Source organism: Mytilus trossulus, chromosome 7 (assembly GCF_036588685.1).
Source record: "Mytilus trossulus isolate FHL-02 chromosome 7, PNRI_Mtr1.1.1.hap1, whole genome shotgun sequence".
In the NCBI taxonomy this organism is placed as follows: Eukaryota; Metazoa; Mollusca; class Bivalvia; order Mytilida; family Mytilidae; genus Mytilus; species Mytilus trossulus.
In genome coordinates, this window is record NC_086379.1 from 13,403,088 (window position 1) to 13,426,137 (window position 23,050).

General features: G+C 31.2%; 1 pseudogene; it reads left to right on the plus strand.

The window, feature by feature from the left end:
* Nucleotides 1–23,050, plus strand: part of LOC134726167 (C-type mannose receptor 2-like) — a 28,983-nt pseudogene that overhangs the window by 450 nt on the left and 5,483 nt on the right.

Sequence of the window (23,050 nt, forward strand, 5' to 3'; positions counted from 1 at the left end):
TAATCTGTAGTTCATAATTAAATGTTTATCCGTGTAGTTTTAATCAATGTGCAATAGGGTTAAAGAAAATGTGAGGAAAAGCATAGCTGACAAATTCATGTTCACCAATTTGATCCAATTAAAAACTAACATGTATAATTCATAGCATAGTGAAACAAATATCTAAATTACATAAACACATTAGAGAAACAATAAATAATGCATAGGCTTGTAAAAATGTAGCAGTATTTCCATGGTCTAGACCTTATGTCATCAGATTATCCCTTCCAATAACATCCACACCCAATACTTTGTTTTTGAATATTCATATTGTTGTGATGAACTTTGTTATAGATAGCATGGACAATTATAGATGCGACAACTTATTGGAACACCATGTTCTTTTAGTTCGATTATCAATAAGTGGAATCCCTTGAAACAGATTTTCATCGTAATGCAAATCAACTGAGTGTCGAATACATCTTATCACTTAAAATGTAATGTAGACTATAACTCTTTAACTTTTGATTTTGACTACCTTTCTCAAACGTAATGACTTCCTTTGTATCATTTGTTTATTAATATAATATACAGTTCTCAACATTCATGTTCTGTATGAACGGATACATGCATAATTATTTTTATTTCAGTCTTTTGTGCATGTCCTACTAGTTGGAGTCATTATGAAGACAAATGTTTCTTTCTAAGCCGTGACAACGAGACATTTGCAGATTCACTGGTGAGTAAAAAGGAAAAGAATTACCCGTTTAAGCGTGTAAGCATGCTCGAACTTGTGCTGTATTTCAAGGTATAGAAATAACTTAAAATTTGTCATTTAAATTAATGTATCATATCATATCCAAATATGTGTTTTTTGAGATTTGAATGAAATACTTTTCTATCTTTTTCCAGAGTCTATGTGAAGTGATTGGTCGCCAGTATGGTAGATCGGCATCATTAGCTACCGTTGATGATGCAAAAACACAACAGTTTCTAACAGATTTAATGATCAAAATAAGTAAGAATGTAAAGATATTAGATTTGTTTATAAATAATGAAGCGCAACTTTTGTTCACTATCATGTTTAACCTAACAATATATATATATATCCACTATTGTGAGGTAAAACTCGGCTGATTCAATTACATGCAAAAACATGCCTAATAAAAATCAAATTAAACTACGTAACTTTTAAAATGTATATTTGATTGAACGAATTAAACAGTTTTTTTTTATAGCATCAACCTATATTTGATTGGTGTTCAAAACTGTTTTGTTTGTTTTCACAGATTCTATTGGAATGTACATAGGATTAAATGACCTGGTAACTGAAGGGACATTTCACTGGGTAGCTAACGGCAAGCAGGCAACTTACTTTAACTGGGGACCTACCCAGCCAAACAACAGAGGGGGAAACGAGAACTGTGTAGCTATGAGAGTTGATCCAGTAATAGGCTTCAATTATTCTTGGACAGATGGTCCTTGTACAGTACCAACTACCTATATTTGTGAAATGGTGTAAGTATTATATCAAACAAGTCAATTAAAACGCAATGCATTTAACAAATGAATGTGATTTTTAATCACCGCAAAAAATGTTTTTTCTATGTTTTTTTTAGATTTGAATTGACTTATCGAGTAATCAGCACATATTTAATGATTCCGAAAAGTCCTCTCTGTGTACAAGTATAGTTTTTTTTATCTCTCCGATATTTTTGTTCCGAATACATTTGTATGTACATAATTCTCCACCTGATCCGTCGTATGGTATTTGGAGTAGACTCATATTAACGCGTCCGTAATATATTAAAAGAAGATTACTATTTATAGAAATTAGTAGAAATTGTAAAATTGCCAATGAGACAAGTTTTAACAAGAAACGTTATAAATTAGCATAAATAGGTCACTGTTAGACATTCAACAATGAACACACACCCTTGAAGCTTGCCAAGGCATAAAAATAACTGAAATAGGAAATTGGAAACAATTTAAACGTGAAAACTGACGGCCTCATAAACGAAAATGAGCATAATATAAAAACAACAAAAGACAAATAATGTATTACTTCGTTTAAACGCCCCGTTGTTAATGTGTCAACCGTTACTTTTTTCGCGAAAAGTCCCACACATTTGAAATAAACATTATCTAATATATACTGTATAACTGATTATTTTTTCAAATATTTCTTTATTTATTTTAGGGCAGCAGATATTGGAAACCTTCTTGGATAGCCCTATTGTCAGGAATTTGTTTTACGTTTAATATACCACATTATTTATTACATATGTATATATACTCACAAAAATTGGTGTTGTTTTTATTTGGTATTGAGATAGTTCATGATGTAACATGGATTGTCGTCAAATTTGTTTTTTGGTTAACTCAACTAAAAATGCAATCTTACTAATTTTCTATGGTAAATAATATGAGCTATCATCGGTTATCTATCAATTTACCAGTCCAATATTTCAAAGCCGTAGTTGGCCATCTATAATGTGCAGATCCAAAACGTTTTTTACAGCTTACTTGCGTATTTATTTACAATAGAAAAATTGATATAATTTGACAGATTATGCAAACATAAAGAACACAAAAACACAAACATGACAAAAGAAGAAAGGGTTCTCCTATTCACATTACAATCAATGATGTTTCCAGTATTTATGTTGTTTAATGGAACCGATGGGAAATGAACACAGTATACATCGGAACAAAAGATATAACTTCAAGTTATTACCCTTCCAAATTTCTAGTTATTACCCTTTCCCTTACATAATGAGCCTAATCACTAGCTCGTTTGTGGTATGAAAAGCATGCTAACTATGTATGCTTATATTCATGGTCGATGCCACTGCTGGTGGACGTTTCCTCCCCGAGGGTTTCACCAGCCCAGTAGTCAACTTTTCGGTGTTGACATTAATATCAATAATGTGGTCATTTTTATAAATTTCCTGTTAGTAAAACTTTGAATTTTTCGAAAAACTAAGGATTTTCTTATCCCAGGCATAGATTATCTTAGCCGTATTTGGCACAACGTTTTGGAATTTTGGTTCCTCAATGCTCTTCAACTTTGTACTTGTTTGGTTTTATTATATTTTGATTTGAGCATCACTGATGATTCTTGTGTAGACGAAACGCGCGTCTGGCGTACTACATTATAATCCTAGTACCTTTGATAACTATTTACACCACTGGGTCGATGTCATTGCTGGTGGACGTTTCGTCTCCGAGGGTATCAACAGCCCAGTAGTCAACACTTCGGTGTTGACATGAATATCAATAGTGTGGTCATTTTTATAAATTTCCTGTTAGTAAAACTTTGAATTTTTCGAAAAACTAAGGATTTTCTTATCCCAGGCATAGGTGACCTTAGCCGTATTTGGCACAACTTTTTGGAATTTTGGTTCCTCAATGCTCTTCAACTTTGTACTTGTTTGGTTTATAATATTTTGATTTGAGCGTCACTGATGAGTTTTGTGTAGACGAAACGCGCGTCTGGCGTACTAAATTATAATCCTGGTACCTTTGATAACTATATAAGTGAACAGAGGGGAAATGTAAAAATGACACTTTCAGAACATGACTAGTAATCAGAATAAGCCATATGATTAAATTACAATAGTAGGTAAGGGTACATATGCTAGATATCAGTAGATGCTGTATTAGTGGCAACGAGACATCTCGCAATTCAAGTTACAACTTTAAAGGTAAACCAATATAGTTCAAAGTATGGTCTTTAACACGGAGCCTTGGGTTACTGAGAATAGCAAGCTATAAAGGATCCAAAAAAATACTAGTGAATAACCATTTAAACAGGAAAACATCTATATAAAAAAAAACTAGAAACGAATAACACTTATGAACTATTCTGCAAACGACAACCACTAGATATCAGGTTCCTGACTTGGATCAGCTGCAAACGAATACATCGTGTTAAAATGTTTAAATACAAACCAACCATTGCTCTTATCTGAAACAATAGTGTAACATCAAAACATACATGTAGAAAGGCACACTATAAAATATCAATTGAAATGGCTTTACTCAATCAACAGACATATTAACACAAATAAGTGGAGATACTTTGAACGATTATATTTGATATATGACACAATGTTAATACAAAATCAATAAAATAATGATTATATCTTAATCATAATGGTTGCAGTCTTGTAATTGATTGCTCCATAGGCTTACATGCAGAACAGCTGATCTTTGAAAATATAAAAAAAATAATTCTACAAAAAAAAAAATCATGTTCATATCATGAATGCACTAATGTGAAATTGTGATTAAACCGAGACAAAAAGAGGGTCTTGCCACGAAAAATTAAAAGTTACAGAAATCCAAAAGTCAATTTTTTTTCCCTACTTTCTGTTTGTTATTTTTACTAGGCCGCACGACTTCCAGTAAACATGATATCCTTCCACTTTCCTGGATTGATATCCGCAAAAGATGCAAGATTTTTTTAAAAGTCTATATATATGTTTCAATTCAGCATAAACCTATAATGAAACAGGAAAAAAAACAGAAAAAAATGCACTACATGTTTTTTGTTTCCCTCCATGTTTTGACATGCACCGGAAACTGGAGTTGTAATACAAGACTGGTACCTCATCAGAATTACAACCATACCAAGGACAAATACCGCCATAAAAATAATGTACACAGATAAATAAAAATAATTTTGTTGTAAGGTATACATTAATGAAGAACTGAACTTATTCAATTTTCAAAATAGATAATTTTGTTGATCATAGTACGAGATCAGAACTGACAATTAACAGTTATATCAAACATGTCAAACGCTTATAAAATGCTTAAAACATGAAACACGAGATAGAGCATTCAATAACCAAAAAAAAATATGTATTAACAGGTAACACAGTGCGATTTGAAAACCACTCGCAGTTGATGAATAATACATATACGTCTCAATTGTGGTTTTGTTTTGATAAAACTATTTCGTAAATTTAACATTTTATTTCCTTTGTTGCATCTATCTCACAATCGTATTGCTTTAATTTGCAATAAAAAGTTGCTTATTTAAACTGTATAAAAGGGATTTCTGATAATGTAGCTTCATTTTGTACATGAATTAGTATCCATTTTTTTTTAATTGACAATTTATTGACCTGATCGTAAATTCTGGTGATTAAAATATTGTAAATGCAATTAACAAATGATTATTGAAATAAAAGTAAACGGAAACATAAAGGGAAATTTTGCAAGAGTTTCCGTTCTTTTTCCGTGATTTAAAAAATTGCGGGTTGTAGTTATTACTAGTTGAAAGGAAATGCAGCCTTTCTGGATCAAACAAACGAAATATTTCATTGACATTTAAATCATTCGCAGACGGATTATTTCATCTTTTATTGGCGAAAAGTGACAAAATTTCCTCAAATAAGCAAAAAAAAAGCTGTCATTTCGTCTGTTATATTCATTTGAATAATTTACAATTCGTATTATAATACTTACAATTACTTCTATTGGGTAACATTTTATCACGTGACATGGAATAATTCAGTTCATTTTCATTTAATTGCAAAGAAGGTAGAATAACCATTAAAACTTACACCAGCGGTAAATATAACCCTATTATTCACCGGTGAATAACATTGTTTAAAAGTTTTTTTGATTTGTACTCGAGTTATCATCCATGAAAATGACGTCACTGACGTAACCAAAAAAATTGCAGCCTCACGTCACAGGAAGTCTATCGAGAGACGAGGAAATAAGGCTTTGGACATACATCTATTGCCAATAATATCTCTTATAAACAGTCCTTTTCAGTGCTACCAATATCTCACAAAAACAAATCTACCTTTGTTTTACATACGAGAAATTCTCAGACACAAATTTATTTTCGAACGTCACCTTGTGATTGTTTCCAGTAAAATAGTAAGTGCTTTTTCAATGATTCTTTCCTTCCATTGTAAGTTCGGAATAATAAAAACAATTGTTGCCCCTTAGAATCGACGAATATCCAAAATTTGCAACTCTCCGTGAAACAATTTCTCGTGTTGACAATTTTGGATATTCATCTTTTCTACGAGCCATAATTGTAAATTGTTGTATTTGAATTATTTTTCAATTGACAACAGTACATGTTTATTTGATTTTGTAATTGGAATACTTTAGACAATTGTGACGTGTTATTTGTTGTGTTGTTATTTTTCTGAAGTCTCTTAAAGTATACATGTGTTTTTTTCGTCATGTGTACATCAGATAAAGGTTATTTCAGAAAACCTAATGGACATCAGTATCTTTTTTTTTGTTGTTGTAAAAAGTTATTGTGTCACGCTAATGTATGAATAATCAACAACTATAATTTTTTGTGGTTTTACTGTTTCAATTTTCTTTAAAACCTCTAATTACATGTATTAATAGCTAACTGATATAATTATTTCAGTGTACAATTAGGTATGAAGATAAAAGAAACTTTCTTCTAATTTGTATGTTCGAAGGATTACTATAATCATTTAGAACAAGAAAAGCAACACTGTTAATGAAAATAAAATATAAATATTATTTATTACATGTTTGTTTGTTTTTATAGTGATTCAATTATGACACAATGTTGACTGCTGTGCCCTGTTTTTTTTTTACATTTTTACTTATTATCTATATTTGTTTTGTTCACATATCGTTGTTGATATAATGGAATTTAACTGGGACTGTCATACAGGTGAGAGGTTTAGCTAGCTATAAAACAAGGGGTCTGTTGTTCAACTTTTGATGTTACTCATCATATGATTAGTTTTAATCAGTCGTTAAAAGTTGATCACATGATTAGTAAATACAATGATTAAATTACGTTGTTCAACTTATTTTAATCATTGCAATTACTAAATAATCACTTTATTAATTGTTAATCATATGATTAAGATTGGGTAGAGAGCAAGTGTTTTCCACAATGCATTATAAATCAGGGCCTACATAACTTCCCTTTCTGCTTTAAATTATAACATTCTTCTTTTAACCAGTTTTTGGGTGAATAATTATTGAATAAATATCTTATGACAATGTTAATTTTTTTATGGAAACATATATTAATATTTTAGATGTGTTTCCAGTTCGAAATAAAATATGCTTTCAAGGGTCGTCAAGAATAAAAAAAAATCAGCCTGTGAATGGAAAAAGTTACATGTGCATTCATTTTGTTTACCATGAAATGGTTTAGGGTACATGTAATTTTCAAGATTTTTATTTCACTTTGAATTATGACTTAGGCCACAGTTCAAACAATGTCAGTGATTGTCTTCAGTACTCAATGAAAAAAGATAATTTGAGGTGTTTGTTTTGGCATAATTATATATATCCACATCATAATGATCTTTCAAAAACCTGTTATTTCTGTTGTTAATTTAGTACAACCTTCTGCACATGTTAAATATAATAGGCTTCTGTTTTTTAAATGACAAAATCATTGGGAATCAAATCTTTTTTGAAGCGTAGGTGAAGGGTGCTTTCTTTCTTGTTCGCATTTCATCAAGTATGGCATGCCAAGTTATCATTTAAGATAATTATGAATCGATGGTGTAGATAGATATATAACAGAACTATGGAAAACTTTATCCACCTCATTATATATTTCTGATAGTTTTCCCGACCTTTTCACATATTTCCTAGCTTTCATCAAATATGGCATGCCAAGTTAGAATTAAAGATAATTATGAATCGATGGTGTAGATAGATATATAACAGAACTATGGAAAACTTTATCAACATTATAAAATATTTCTGATAGTTTTCCCGACCTATTCACATATTTTCAAGCTTGAAAAGGTAGCCCCTTCCAGCGGAACGTCCTATAACCTTGTATATAGGAAGTGGACCCCCCTCGACCTTATACACAGTCCTTCACAGTGGTTTAATTCAGTCAGAGAGACTTTCCAAATAAATTATAAAACTGAAATAACGACTTGTTAGTTAAATTTATTGACATTACCCTGTAAGAACATTTTTTTCCCAATAAAAACGATAGAAAATTAAGAAAAACAATCCGACATTATAATATGTTTTAGGTTTCCGATATTCACATGGGATTGGGTTCCTAAAAGTAAGTATAAAGACAAAAAGGAGTAGTATGATTGTCAAAGAGATAACTCCCTTCCGGAGACCAAATGATTCAGTCGTTAACAAATATATGTCATCGAGCGACGATCAAAACCCATTGTGTAGAATAAGCAATAAAAGGCCTATATATGACCATTCAAATATCAAATCACGATAGTTTTGAGTAAAAAAATTCAAACGAGAAATCTAAGTTATATAGAAAACTATTAACGAAAAACAATGATATATAGCAACAAACGACAACCACTGAATTACAGGCACATACAAAAAGTTGGTGTATACAAGTAGCAGATGTTATTTTGGTCTCTTTTGTGTTGTCTCTTTCTGTACCGTTGTATGCGATTGTGCTACTACCGACTAACGAAGATGGTTGCTTACTTTGAATACTATAATTATGGATATATTTATGTTTTTAACTTTTTCTTCAAAAAGGGCTGCTTCTTGTTTGAATTTCAATTCTCTTAATTGCTCTTTATTAAATATATGCATCAAGTATTTGCCACTTGACGTTCAGAAAATGCATATATCTACATTAAATGAAAATACTATCAATGATTTTAAACATAACTGAAAAAAATAATATACTCTTTTAAACCCTTCAGAGGTTATAAACACCTCGCCTTTTTATTCAACATCTTAAAATTTCAGAAGAAAAATTTGATTCATATTTAGAACAAGTGCATGTTAATGTTTGTTGTCAATATGAATCCTTATTTGTACAAGACTGGCCGAACCGGGTTTTAAATAAGCTAATTCAAAAGATAACCGGAGAAAGGAAAAAAAGATCATTCACAGGTGAAATAAAATATAAACCTTTCAAATAAAAAAGTTTGCAAGAAAAATATATTCACTGTGGAACCTCTTCTGTTGCTACCTCCACTTTCTACCCTTAAATGAAGCTTTCCAGTCGATTTAAACTTAAACCATTGCTTTCTAACCGATTTATTTACGTGCATTACTGACAGCTCGTAAACGTATCTGTGCATATCCCTAAACCATATCAACTTTACAAAATAAAAAGTCATTAATCAGTTGAGTCAACTGGAAAATCATTTTGATTGTTATAATCCTATGAAATAAGGTTAACAAACATCATGGACTATATTATGATAATGATCAGAAAAGTTTATTTGTTATATTCTGATATTAAGATTAATATTGTGATAACTCTGTGGTGGTGCTTTTCTCAGGATGCGCGTTCCGTCTTCATTTAAGTCAACAAAGCCCCTCAAAATGAATATTCCGATTAACCTTCTATTAATTCACCTTATGTACTGATAAATATTCTGATTCAAATTTCAAATATTCACATTGGACATCTCGAACTTTGGCTTGTATCCTTATCCTGATAAATGTTCCAAATTATATTCCAAATAATCTTGTTCTAAAATTTGAACTTTATCATAATGGTCTTTATGAATACCAGTCTCAAAGTTCATTACTTATCATTAATAACAAGAAAAACCTTGACTTTGACCAAAATTTTACACCTCCATTCAAGTTTGTTTGAAGTTTTTTTACATCACGAACTTGAGATATTTAACGCATATAAATATCGCCTCTAGAAATACAACATTCAATATTCAATCTGCTTTCAATATATCAACATGTCTTTTGTTTTGATGAAACTTTGTGTTCTGGCATTTGTAGCCACTATTGGTAAGTCATTTATTTTAATGATTAAAGTGATTCTTTTCTGTATTTTTGGGGATATAAAAGCATTTACCGAAGTACATGTAGCATAAAACGCCGAATGGCTTCATTCGAAAAAATGTACGGACGGACAACCTTTTTCAATCCTATAATATGACTAAAAGAGGAATTCAAAACTGATGGTTAAATGTTTTACTAGGATCATGATCATTTGAATTACCTGTGCACCTTATTGCGGAAACTCTGGTCATGATGGAGGTTACATTTCATTTTGAGAAATTTTCAGAATGACGCAATATTGGTGTCAACCAATCAAAAGAAAGTATTATAATGAAACATACAATGTCTGTAATGTAATTATTGTTTATTAAACTGATTCTTCATGATTTAATCTGTAATTCATAATTAGAAGTTTTTACGTCTTGTTTGATTAATGGACATTAGGGTTAAAGTAAATTTTAGTATAAGCATAGCGGTGAAGTTTATGACTAACAATTTTACCCAATTACAAAGTAGCATATTTGATTCATGGCATTGTAAAACACATATATCAATTAAAACAACTCTATAGAGAACCAATTAATAATGCATTGACTCGTTAAAATGTAGTAGTATTTCGTGTGAATGGTCCTTATGTCATCAAATTGTACATGGCAATAACATTCAGAGCCCTACCTTTGTTTGTTTTTTAATATTCATATTATTGTGATAAACGTTGTCATTGATAGCAAGAGCAGTTATCGATGCGACGATTTTTTGGAATAAAGAACACCGTGTGCTTTAAGACTGATTATTAAATAGTGAAGGTTATCATCGTGATGAAAATAAACGAAGCGTCGAATAAATTTTTGTATCTTTTTAAATGGATTAAAGATTGTTATTCTATTACTTTGGATTTTTTCAGCCTCCCATGAACGTGATAAATCTCTCTAAATCATATAAGAAAGTTCTCAACATTAATTTTCTGTATGAAAGGATACATGCAAATATATTATAATTCTGATTTCAGTATTTTCTGCATGCCCTACTAGTTGGACTCATTATAAAGACAAGTGTTTCTTTCTAAGCCGTGACAACGAGACATTTGCCGATTCACTGGTGAGTACAAGGGAATAGAGCATAGGGAGGGCTTCGAAAATAATTGTTCATAAACTCTTTATTCTGATTTCAATTGTTTTACTTTGAAGTATAATTACCCTTTTTGTTTTGAACGAAATTGACTTATTTGCGATTTTGAAAAAGTGTGCATTCCAATGTTTGCATAGCAATATCGCCTCTTTCAAAGTTATGCAAATCCCTCAAGTGTTTTTGTTCATAATTTATTTCTTATTTGGATACATGTGTTTTGAACACCGGTAAACTACGGTTGCATCTCATTTCACATCACATGATCTTGTATATGAATCAGCCGTTCTTAATTTATAAATAGAAAGCTTTAGTAACTACATACAGTTTTAGAATAAGATCATCGACATAATATTAGCGGTGGAAGTATATTTTCTAAATGTAGCATATTTTTTTCAAATTAATATCAAAGCAGTTGGTATTGGCCGTTTGTTTTAAACGTTTGAGCATGTCGGAATTATGCTGTTTTCAAGGGAGAGAAATAGCTGAAAATATGTTCAAATTTCCATTTGATATAATGATATCATATCATATCCCCATGATGAATAAATGTTTGTTTTTAAATTTGAAAGTAATACTTTTCTATCTTTTCCAAGAAACTATGTGAAGTGATTGGCCGCCAGTATGGTAGATCTGCATCATTAGCTACCGTGGATGATGCAAACACACAACAGTTTCTTACAGATTTAATGATCAAAATAAGTAAGAATGTTTTGATATTAGATTTTTTAATAAATAAGGAAGCGCAATTTTTGCTCCCTGTCTTGCTTAACCTGAATATATACATGTATATAGCCACTATTTTAAGATAAAACTTGGCTGTTTTAATTACATGCAAAATACCTGCAATTAAAAACAAAAATTCACAACGTAACTTTCAAAATTGATATTTGATTCAGAGAATTTAGCTTGTTTTGTTTTATTGCATCAACTTATGTTTGATTTGTGTCCAAAACCATTTTGTTTGTTTTCACAGATTCCATTGGAATGTACATAGGATTAAATGACCTTGTAACTGAAGGGGAATTTCACTGGGTAGGTAACGGCAAGCAGGCAACTTACTTTAACTGGGGACCTACCCAGCCAAACAACAGAGGGGGAAACGAGAACTGTGTTGCTATGAGAGTTGATCCAGTTATAGGCTTCAATTATTCTTGGACAGATGGTCCTTGTACAGTACCAACTACCTACATTTGTGAAATGGTGTAAGTATTATATCAAATAAGTCCATTTAAATTCAATATATTTAACAATGTGATTTTTGTCACTGCAAAAACATATTAGGTTTTTTCTATGTTTTTTAGATTTGAATTCAACTATCGAGTAATAAGCACATATTTAATGATTTCGAAAAGTCTTCTCCGTCTACAAGTATAGTTCTTTTTTTTATTCCTCCGAACTTTTTGTTCCAAATACATTTGTAGGTACATTATTCTTTATTTGATCCGTCGTTTGACATTTGGAGTAGACACATATTAACGCGTTCGTAATATGTTTAAAGAAGATTTCTCTTTATAGAAATTAGTAGAAATTGTAAAATTGCAATGAGACAAGTTTTTACAAGAAACGTTATAAATTAGCATATATAGGTCATTGTTATACATTCAACAATGAACACAAACCCTTGATGCTTACCAAGGCATAAAAATGGCTAAAATGGCAAATTGGAAACATTTAAACGTGAAAACTGACGGCCTGATAAACGAAAAGGAACATAATATAAAAACAACAAAACACAACTAATGTATTACTTCGTTCAAATGCCCCGTTGTTAATGTGTCAACAGTTACTTCTTTCGCGAAAAATCCCACATATTTGAAATAAACATTATTTAATATATACAGTATAACTGATTATTTTGTTTCAAATATTTCTTTATTTATTTTAGGGCAGCAGATATTGGAAACCTTCTTGGATAGCCGTATTGTCATGAATTTGTTTTACATTTTATATGCCAGATTATTTATTACATATTTATACTCACAAACATTGTTGTTGTTTTTATTTGATATTGAGAGAGTTCATGGTGTAACATGGATTGTCGTCAAAATAGAAATGTTTTTTTGGTTAACTCGAATATAAAAGTTCAATCTTGTTGATTTTTTAAGGTAAATATTATGAGCTATCATCGTTAATCTATCAATTTAGCAGTCCAATATTTCAAAGCCGTAGTTGGCTTTCTTGAATGTGGAGATCCAAAAGGTGTTGTACAGCTTAACTGCGTATTTATTTAAAATAGAAAAATTGATATAATTTTACAGATCATACAAACATCATGAACATAAAGAACACAAAAACACAAAATAAATAAATGGTCCTCCAATTGACATTACAATCAATGTTGTTGCTAGTATTGATGTTGTTTAATGGAACCGATGGAGAAATGAACACATTATTTATACATCGGAACAAAAGATATAACTTCAAGTTATTACCCTTCCAAATTTCTAGTTATTACGCTTTCCCTAACATATAGTGCCTAATCACTATCTCGTTAGTGGTATGAAAAGCATGCTTACTATGTATGCTTTTATTCATGTTAAAGTGAACAGAGGAAAAATGTAACAATGGCACGTTCAGAACATGACTACAGATGGGTGAGGTCCTAACCTTGACAAAAGTTAACTTGGAGTTAACTTTTTGACTGCTTTTTAAGTTAACTTTAGAATTTCTAAGCAGTCAGGCAAGTTAACTTCGTCGTTGGTGGACCAGACCTACGGTCTGCTTTTTTAGGACTGCGGCTGACCTAACAACAGGTCTGCTCCAGACCAGACCTGTGGACAAGTCTGCCTTTTATCAGTCCTGACGACAGGTCTGCCTCAGACCAGACCTGTGGACAGGTCTGCTCCTGAACAGACCTGAGGACAGGTCTGCTTTTGACCAGACCTGTGGACAAGTCTGCTATTGACCAGACCTGAGGACAGGTCTGCTTATGACAGTATATCGTTATAAGAGTTTTCATATCAGACTTGAACATTAATTAAAATACGTAAACAACATTCGCATGGTTTTTCCACAGATATCATTTATTATTTACTCGCTAGACTTTACTAGATATTCTCTTTTTTTTATTTGATATACATGTATTCTTAAATAATTTTTTATTATAAGGCGGATAGAAAGATTGTCCAACGCTTCAGAGCAATATTCACGGGATATCAACAACATTGTCGACGTTGCTTCGTTCCCCGTTTTTTACCTGTCCCTTCCTTAATTTTACTTTATGCACAAATTTGTACATGCATGAATTTGTTATTCAACTTGTTTGCATTGGATTAACCATTTTATTTTCCTCAGAATATTCTAACAGAAATTGTACAGTGTCCAATCACACGGTGTGGTAAAACTATCAACAATCTCGTCAAATGCGTCCGATTGGTCAAGAGATTTGTCTTGGCCGATTAAGATTCATCATAACCTTTTGACTAATATGGCCGTATTTACACCCCAAATATTACTCTGAGTACAGACTAACCTATGCACCTGCAACAGTTTTAAGGGATGGCAGGAACTAGATATATAAATTTTAAATGCATTTTATGTTTTAGAAAATCATTAACTTTTCTAGATTTTGACTTCTAGTGTTTTTCGTTCCTGCAGAAGGTGCAAAAATTAACTAAGTTACTGTAGTGAAAACGATTGAGAAGCTCCCCTCATATAATCAATGTTGTGAGTAGTATTGATTTAAATGGACAATGGATGGAAAAAAGACACCTGTAAACAATAGGTGATGTAAACTGTGTAACTGAGTGGACCGTATCAAATGAAACTCGGGTGATTAACTATGCCAATGTATATATTTACAATTAAAAGTTCACATATGGTCAGTTTTGGTCAATGCGGTTTAATAATTTGGTTGTACAAGTCAGCATGAGGTATCAAAACTACTGATATTTTGTTACGTATAAGTATTTTGGGTAAAAAGAGGACATGCTAACACCCTAAATTTATGCGAACAAAAATTTGTCCTAATTATATTGGAATATTGCTGTCCATTGTATTTTACATTGAATCCTGACATAAAAAATATGGCTTATTTACTTTGCGGGTATATAGATTTACAAATTAAAGTGCACATATGGTCAGTTTTGGTCAATGCGGTCAAATACTTTTGATGTACAAGTCAGCATGAGGTATCAAAACTACTGCAATTTTGTTACGTATCAGTATTTTGGGTAAAAAGAGGACATGCTAGCACCCTAAATGTATGTGAACAAAAATTTGTTCTTATTATATTGGAATATTGCTGCCCATTGTATTTTACATTGAATCCTGACATAAAAAATATGGCTTATTTACTTTGCGGGTATATAGATTTACAAATTAAAGTGCACATATGGTCAGTTTTGGTCAATGTGGTCAAATAATTTTGATGTACAAGTCAGCATGAGGTATCAAAACTACTGAAATTTTGTTACGTATCAGTATTTTAGGTAAAAAGAGAACATGCTAGCACCCTTAATTTATGCGAACAAAAATTTGTTCTTATTATATTGGAATATTGCTGTCCATTGTATTTTACATTGAATCCTGACATAAAAAATATGTCTTATTTATTTTGCGGGTATATAGATTTACAAATTAAAGTGCACATATGGACAGCATGAGGTATCAAACCTACTGAAATTTTGTTACGTATTAGTATTTTGAGTAAAAAGAGGACATGCTCGCACCCTTAATTTATGCGAACACAAATTTATTCTTATTATATTGCAATATTGCTATCCATTGTATCATACATTGTATCCTGACATAAAAAATATGGCTGATTTACTATGCGGGTATATAGATTTACAAATTAAAGTGCACATATGGTCAGTTTTGGTCAATGCGTTAAAATAATTTTGTTGTACAAGTCAGCTTGAGGTATGAAAACTACTGAGATTTTGTTACGTATCAATATTTTGAATAAAAGGAGGACATGCTGGTATCCTAAATTTATGCAAACAAAACTTTGTTGTTATATCATTTCAATATTGCTGTTGATTATAATTATACATTGAATCCCAACATTAAAAATATGGCTGATTAACTATGCGGGTATATAGATTTACAAATTAAAGTGCACATATGGTCAGTTTTGGTCAATGCCGTCAAATAATTTTGTTGTTTAAGTAAGCTTCAGGAACTACTGAAATTTTGTTACGTATCAGTATTTTGAGTAAAAAGAGGACATGCTGGCATCCTAAAATTATGCGAACAAAAATTTCTTCTTATTATATTGCAATATTGCTGTCCATTGTATCATACACAAGGGGTACAATCAAAACCACGTGATGGATATACACACACCGGAAGTTACAGTCGAACTCACCGCTTGAAAGGTTAGTAGTTTCATTTTCTTGTTCATATCAATTAAATTTTGATTAATAAGTTGGCACACCTAATGTCGGATAGTATTTAGTTTTAAAATACACAGTGGTTTGTGCTAGAAAGCGTGCAGTTATTGCAAACACTTCGACACAGTTCCAAATTTTCGACGGATAACTGTGTCGAAGTGTTAGCATTAACTGCACGCTTTCCAGCAAGGATACTTGTGTATTTCAAAACTAGATAGTGTCCGACGTTAGGTACACTACCTTATTTATTAAATTTTATTGATATAAACAAGTAAATACGACTACTTACCTTTCAAGCGGTCTGCTCGACTGTTACTTCCGGTGTGTGTATATCAATCACGTGATTTTGATTGTACCCCTTGATACATTGAATCCTGACATAAAAAAATATGGCCAATTTACTATGCCGGTATATAGACTTACAAATTATGGTGCACATATGGTCAGTTTTGGTCAATGCGGTCAAATAATTTTGATGTACAAGTTAGCATGAGGTATCAAAACAACTAAAATTTTGTTACGTATCAGTATTTTGGGTAAAAAGACGACATGCTAGCACCCTAAATTTATGCGAACAAAAATTTGTTCTTATTATATTGGAATATTGCTGTCCATTGTATTTTACATTGAATCCTCACATAAAAAATATGTCTTATTTACTTTGCGAGTATATAGATTTACAAATTAAAGTGCACATATGGACAGCATGAGGTATCAACACTACTGAAGTTTTGTTACGTATCAGTATTTTAGTAAAAAGAGGACATCCTAGCACCCTTAATTTATGCGAACAAAAATTTATTCTTATTATATTGCAATATTTACTATGCGGTTATATAGATTTACAAATTAAAGTTCACATATGGTAAGTTTTGGTTGATGTGGTCAAATAATTTTGTTGTACGAGTCAGAATGAGGTATCAAAACTACTGAAATTTTGTTATGTATCAATGTTTTGAATAAAAGGAGGACATGCTGGCACCTGAAATTTATGCGAACGAAAATTTGTAGTCATGTGTTTTAATGAATTAAACCATTGCAGATTGTGACTGCGTAGTTCAAGGATGTATTACTAACAAGGACGTATTCAACTAACATCAAATATACTTCTTTCCAAAGATATACATAATAAAGTGAAAATATGGTTGAATTTAATAGGTAATGGAATACATGTATATATATTTAGTGCCCGTTATCATTGTAACCATGATCGTTTTTATAATTGATAGATAGTCAGATCACAGATAAATTTGTGTTACAAGCAAGTTTTATGCGTACTTAATTTTCAAATAATTCATTTTGTATTTAATACTGTTTATAAAAGGGAAGTATTAATTTTACTTTATTTTAGATGTTTACACTACGAAACAAAGATATTAAAAATATTTTTAAAAAATCGTATAGAGCGGTCCTGGTTACAAGTTAACTTAGTGTTGAGCAGACCAGTCAAAAGTTAACTTGGGAACAGGTCTGGTTTTGATCGGATTTGTCAAAGCAAAAGTTAACTTATGTTACCTTTGTGGCAGGACTGGTTTCGAAGTTAACTTTTGAAAGGACTGGTTCGAGTTAACTTATATCAAAAGCGGACCTGTTTCCAAGTTAACTTTTTGGCGGACATAAAAACAGTCCTAGGACCAAGTCCGCTTTTCAAGTTAACTAGATGTTGGTCCTAGGACTGGTCAGAGCAGTCCTAAAATCGGTCACAGGTTAACTTTGACCAGTCCAAATGACTGGTTATCAAGTTAACTTGCTGTACAGGTTAGGACTGCACCCATCTGTAGTAATAAAAATAAGTCATATGATTAAATTACAATTAGGTTAAGGGTACATATGCTAGATATCAGTAGATGTGGTATTAGTGCCAATGAGATACCTCTCCATCCAAGTCACAATTTGTAAAGGTACACCAATATAGGTCATTGTATGGTCTTTAACACGGAGCCCTGTCTTACTAAGAACAGCAAGCTATAAAGGATCCAAAACATGACTAGTGTATAAGCATTCAAACTGGAAAACCTATCTATATTAAAAAAAAACCAGAGACGATTAATTAAACACTTATAAACTTTTCAACAAACGACAAACACTAAATATCAGGTTCCTGACTTGGATCAGCTGCAAACGAATGTGTAACATCACAACATAGAAAGGCACACTACAAAATATCATACTTAATCAACAGACATATTAACACAAATAAGTGAAGATACCTTGAACCAATAAATTTGATCTATGACACTATCTTAATACAAAATCAATAAAATAAGGATGATACGTTAAACAATATCAGAATGACAACCATAACAAAGGCAAACTACCACCATAAAAATATTGAACACAGGTAAATGAAAATAATTTTGTTGTAAGGTATAAATAAATGAACTACGGAAATGTTTCTATTTTTTTCAAAATAAATAATTTTGTTGATAATAGTACGATAACAGAAGTGACAATTTATAGTTATATCAAACGCTTATCAAACGTTATAGACATGAGACACGAGATATAGCATTAAATAACAAAAAAGCATTAAAGATTGTATAAACAGATAAAATAGTACGATTTGAAAGTACTCGCAATTGATGAATAATATATATACGTCTCAATGGTTGTTTTGTTTTGATAAAACTATTTCGTAAATTGAACATTTTATTTACTTTGTTGCATCTCACAATCGTATTGCTTTTTTTTTGGCAATACAAATTTGCTTATTTTAAACTGTTAGACTTTATAACAGGGATTTCTGATAATGTAGCTTCATTTTGTACATGAATTGGTATTCATTATTTTTTAATTAATTATTTATCGACCTGATCTTGAATTCTTGTGATTAAAATATTTGAAAATGCAATCAACAAATGATTATTGAAATAAAAGTAAACGGAAACATAAAGGAAAATGTTGCAAGGGTTAGCGTTCTTTTTTCGTGATTTAAAAAAATTGCGGGTTGTAATTATTATTAGTTGAAACGAAATGCAGCCTTACCAAATTACGTTCCTTTCTAGATCAATCAAACGAAATTTTTCATTGACATTTAAATCGTTCTTAGACGGATTATTTCATCTCTTTTTGGCGAAAAGTGACATAATTTCCTCCATAAAGCTAAAAAAAAAAAAGCTGTCATTTCGTTTGTTATATTCATTTGAATAATTTACAATCCTTATTATCATACGTTACCAACATTTTTGGGTAACATTTTATCACGTGACATGGAATAATTCAGTTAATTTTCATTTAATTGCAAGGAAGGCAAAATAACCCTTAAAATTTACACCAGCGGTGAATATAACCCTATAATTCACCGGTGAATAACATCGTTTAAAAGTTTCTTGATTTGTATACGAGTTATCTCCCATGAAAATGATGTCACTGACGTAAATAAACAAAATGGCAGCCTCACGTCACAGGAAGTCTATCTAGAGACGAGGAAATAAGGATTTGGACATACATCTATGGCCAATAATATTTCTTATAAACAGTCCTTTTCAGGGCTACCAATATTTCCCCAAAAAATTCTACCTTTGTTGTACGTACAAGAAGTTCTAAGACACAAATGTATTTTTAAGTACTCATCTGGTATCCGGTCTTGTGTACTTCAGCTAAAGATTATTTCAGAAAACCTAATGGACATCAGTATCGTTTGTTGTTGTTGTAAACAGTAATTGTATTACGCTAATGTATAAATAATCAACAACTTCAAGTATTTATGTTTTTCCTGTAAGTTTCAATTTTGATTAAAACCACTAATTACCTTCATTAATAGCTGACTGATATACATATGTCAGTATACAATTAAAGTATAGGTATGAAGATAAAAGAAATTTTCGTCTAATTGGTAAGTACGAAAGATTACTATAATCATTTAGAACAAGACAAGCAACCCTGGTAATGAAAATAAAATATTATAAATTACTTGTTTCATGTGTGTTTGTTTTTATAGTGATTACGATTATAACACAATAATGACTGCTGTGGTCCGTTTTTTTACATTTCGATGTATTATCTCTATTTTTTTTGTTTACATATCACTGTTAATATAATGGAATTTAGCTTGGACTGTCATACAGGTGAGAGATTGAGCTAGGTATAAAACCAGGTTCAATCCACCATTTTCTGCATAAGAAAATCCCTGTTCCAAGTCAAAAATAATATATGAAAGTTGGCGTCCATTAGTTTGATGATTTGAGCTTTTGATTTCGTCATTTGATTATTTCCTTTTTTGAGTTATCCTCGGAGTTCAGTATTTTATAATTTAAGCTTTTAGTCAGTGTGTCTGACACGCTTTTCTTTATTACAAAACTTCATCAGAGTTAAATTTCTTTCCATATGAGCGTATGTTGAAGGTTAATCCAAAAATGCAACTTCAAACACACATAATTTACAAAGAGATATTTTATTTTTTATATAACTTGACCAATAAGTCATCCAATGTTGAATCGATGACAGCTACCATGGCTATTGTTGGTTATGCTTTAAAAAAATATAAACATGTTATTTTTCATACAATATAGCACAGCGTAGTATCATCCAGCAGAAAATTATAATCTCGAACGGAGACTCTGTATTGATGTCTCAGCGTGATACGGGTCTGTTATTGAGAAAATATATACTATTTCTAATTTGATTTAATATGTAATGTTATTAGACGTGTTAAGAAAGTCGACACTACTGCTGGCGCTCGTGTTGGATGGAAGATGAATACAGTATGATGTAGGGACCATCTTAATGATAACAAAAACTAAAAATTTGGTACCTATTACGTGTTTGATGAATTTTAAACAACTGTAAGAGTACGCAGGAGAAGATAAATTATTTTATTAAGAATCAGATGAGGTTCAATAAATATATTTTTAGATAAATCAATATTAGTCTTGTGAATAATTTATCTTGATTTACCAACTTGTAAAAATAAAGTAAAATGTTGTAGTCGTATGTATACCAAAGTCATAAAGGGCACTCGCACACAAATCCGTGATCTCGGACTGATAATATGTCATCTAGGATTAGTTATTGACAAACATGTAATCTCCGATTGATAATCGGTTATCTCAGATTGAGATTGATAATCAATAAATATAATGTCCACTTATACATGTACAAGGGTGGTAAAGGGGGTGCTTGCACGGAAAAAAACCATTGAACGTTGAATTTCTGTCATGAACGTTGCAAGAAAATTAACGACTTTGATGTGAACATTTTATGATTAAGTCACTACCCCATTGTATAAACTCTCTGTTTTACTTAATTGTTCTCTATTTAGTATACATGTTTACGATATAAATGATTTAAGACTTTTTAAAAAGTATATAACGATCTTCTGAATTTTTAAAATGCAAATAAATGAACAACATCTGACTTATCACAAAAAACAAAATTCAGTCAATGTTTTTCTTGACGATCCCTGCCTAGTGTTTGAAATATATTTTAAAAATACCGATCCTGCAAACTAAGCATTTGAAAATCACGTTGCACGTAAAATTAAATTAGCAGAACACGTTGAACGAGGCACTTGTCTTGCACCACTGAATGTCAAATAAAAAAGTAAAAACACGTTGAACGTGAAATAAAAAACGGCTATCACGTTGCAAAAAAATAAACCTTTACATTATACGTTCGGAAGGTCAAGGTCACAGTTGGAATTTATTTTATATCATTGCACTCCTAACTCGTTATAGTTTGACATATTTTGAATTAGCTTGTCATATACTCAAGCCTTCATCAAGGCCGTAACTACCAATTAGGCAAGTGAGGCAATTCACTTAAATTTCGACACTGATTTTTTTTGTAATCATACCTTTTTCATTATTCTCCCCGAATATAAATCAGCATCTCAACGGGTGATGTTTCTCCATTACATTAACATAGTAACAGTAAGCATCATGTTTCTGGTTAAAAACAGGCTTTTGCAAAAAAAAGGAAAAGCGATACTGAAGGTGAGGAAGGAATATTTCTAGTAAACTAACTGATGTTGTTTGTGATCACAACAGAGGTTAAGAGTTTGAGTTTTGAATATATAATTTTATTCGAATTAATCCAAGAACTATAAATAGTCTGATCAGGCTTGTGAAAATCTAGAGCTCAATTCATTTTTAAGTTTATAGGTCAAAGGTCAATTATCCACCAATTGTTACAACATATAAGAAACATTAATTAATATGGTAAACGCCGAGGTAAAACAGTTATATAAAACGCAACCGCAGATATTGCTACCATTTAGTGTAACAGAAAAATAACGTTATTAAATTAGAAACGCGCACTAAAAGTCTATCAAGTTTTTCTGCTTTCCTTTTTGGGTAAATTCAAAGTATAGCACACAAGTAGAAATGCCCAGATATTCCATTCCGATATGATTTTATAATTAACATAGGATAATACATTATACTTCTAGTAATAATGTGTTTTTCGGGGGAATATTGCTGCATTATATAAACAACCTGAATATGATTTTATTCAAGCAGTGGAACAAGAGACAATTAAATGGCTTATAATAATGAGACAGGAGTTTTTATAACTGTTTGATCGTCTTATAGTAGATTGTTTTTTTGTAATATGTGCATCATTTCGTTTGGTTAACGTAGGACATTTACTTAAAGTGGAGGAAGGGACCCGCGAATGCAGTTCATGTTGTCCCATATTACGCTTGTGGTGACGTCAAATAATGTTAACAGACAACCCTGCCAGAAATTTTCATTAATCCTTATTTTTTTATAGGTAACCCTATAATCATAATACAATTTGGTGTAAAAATTTCAACTTTTAAAGTACTTTTTATTGGTATAGGTAATCAAAATCTCTGTTTTTTGGCAGTAAAAGTTTTGTGAAGGCAAGAAAGTTTAACTCGGACATTACCGCAAGACATTGCAAACCTATTGTAT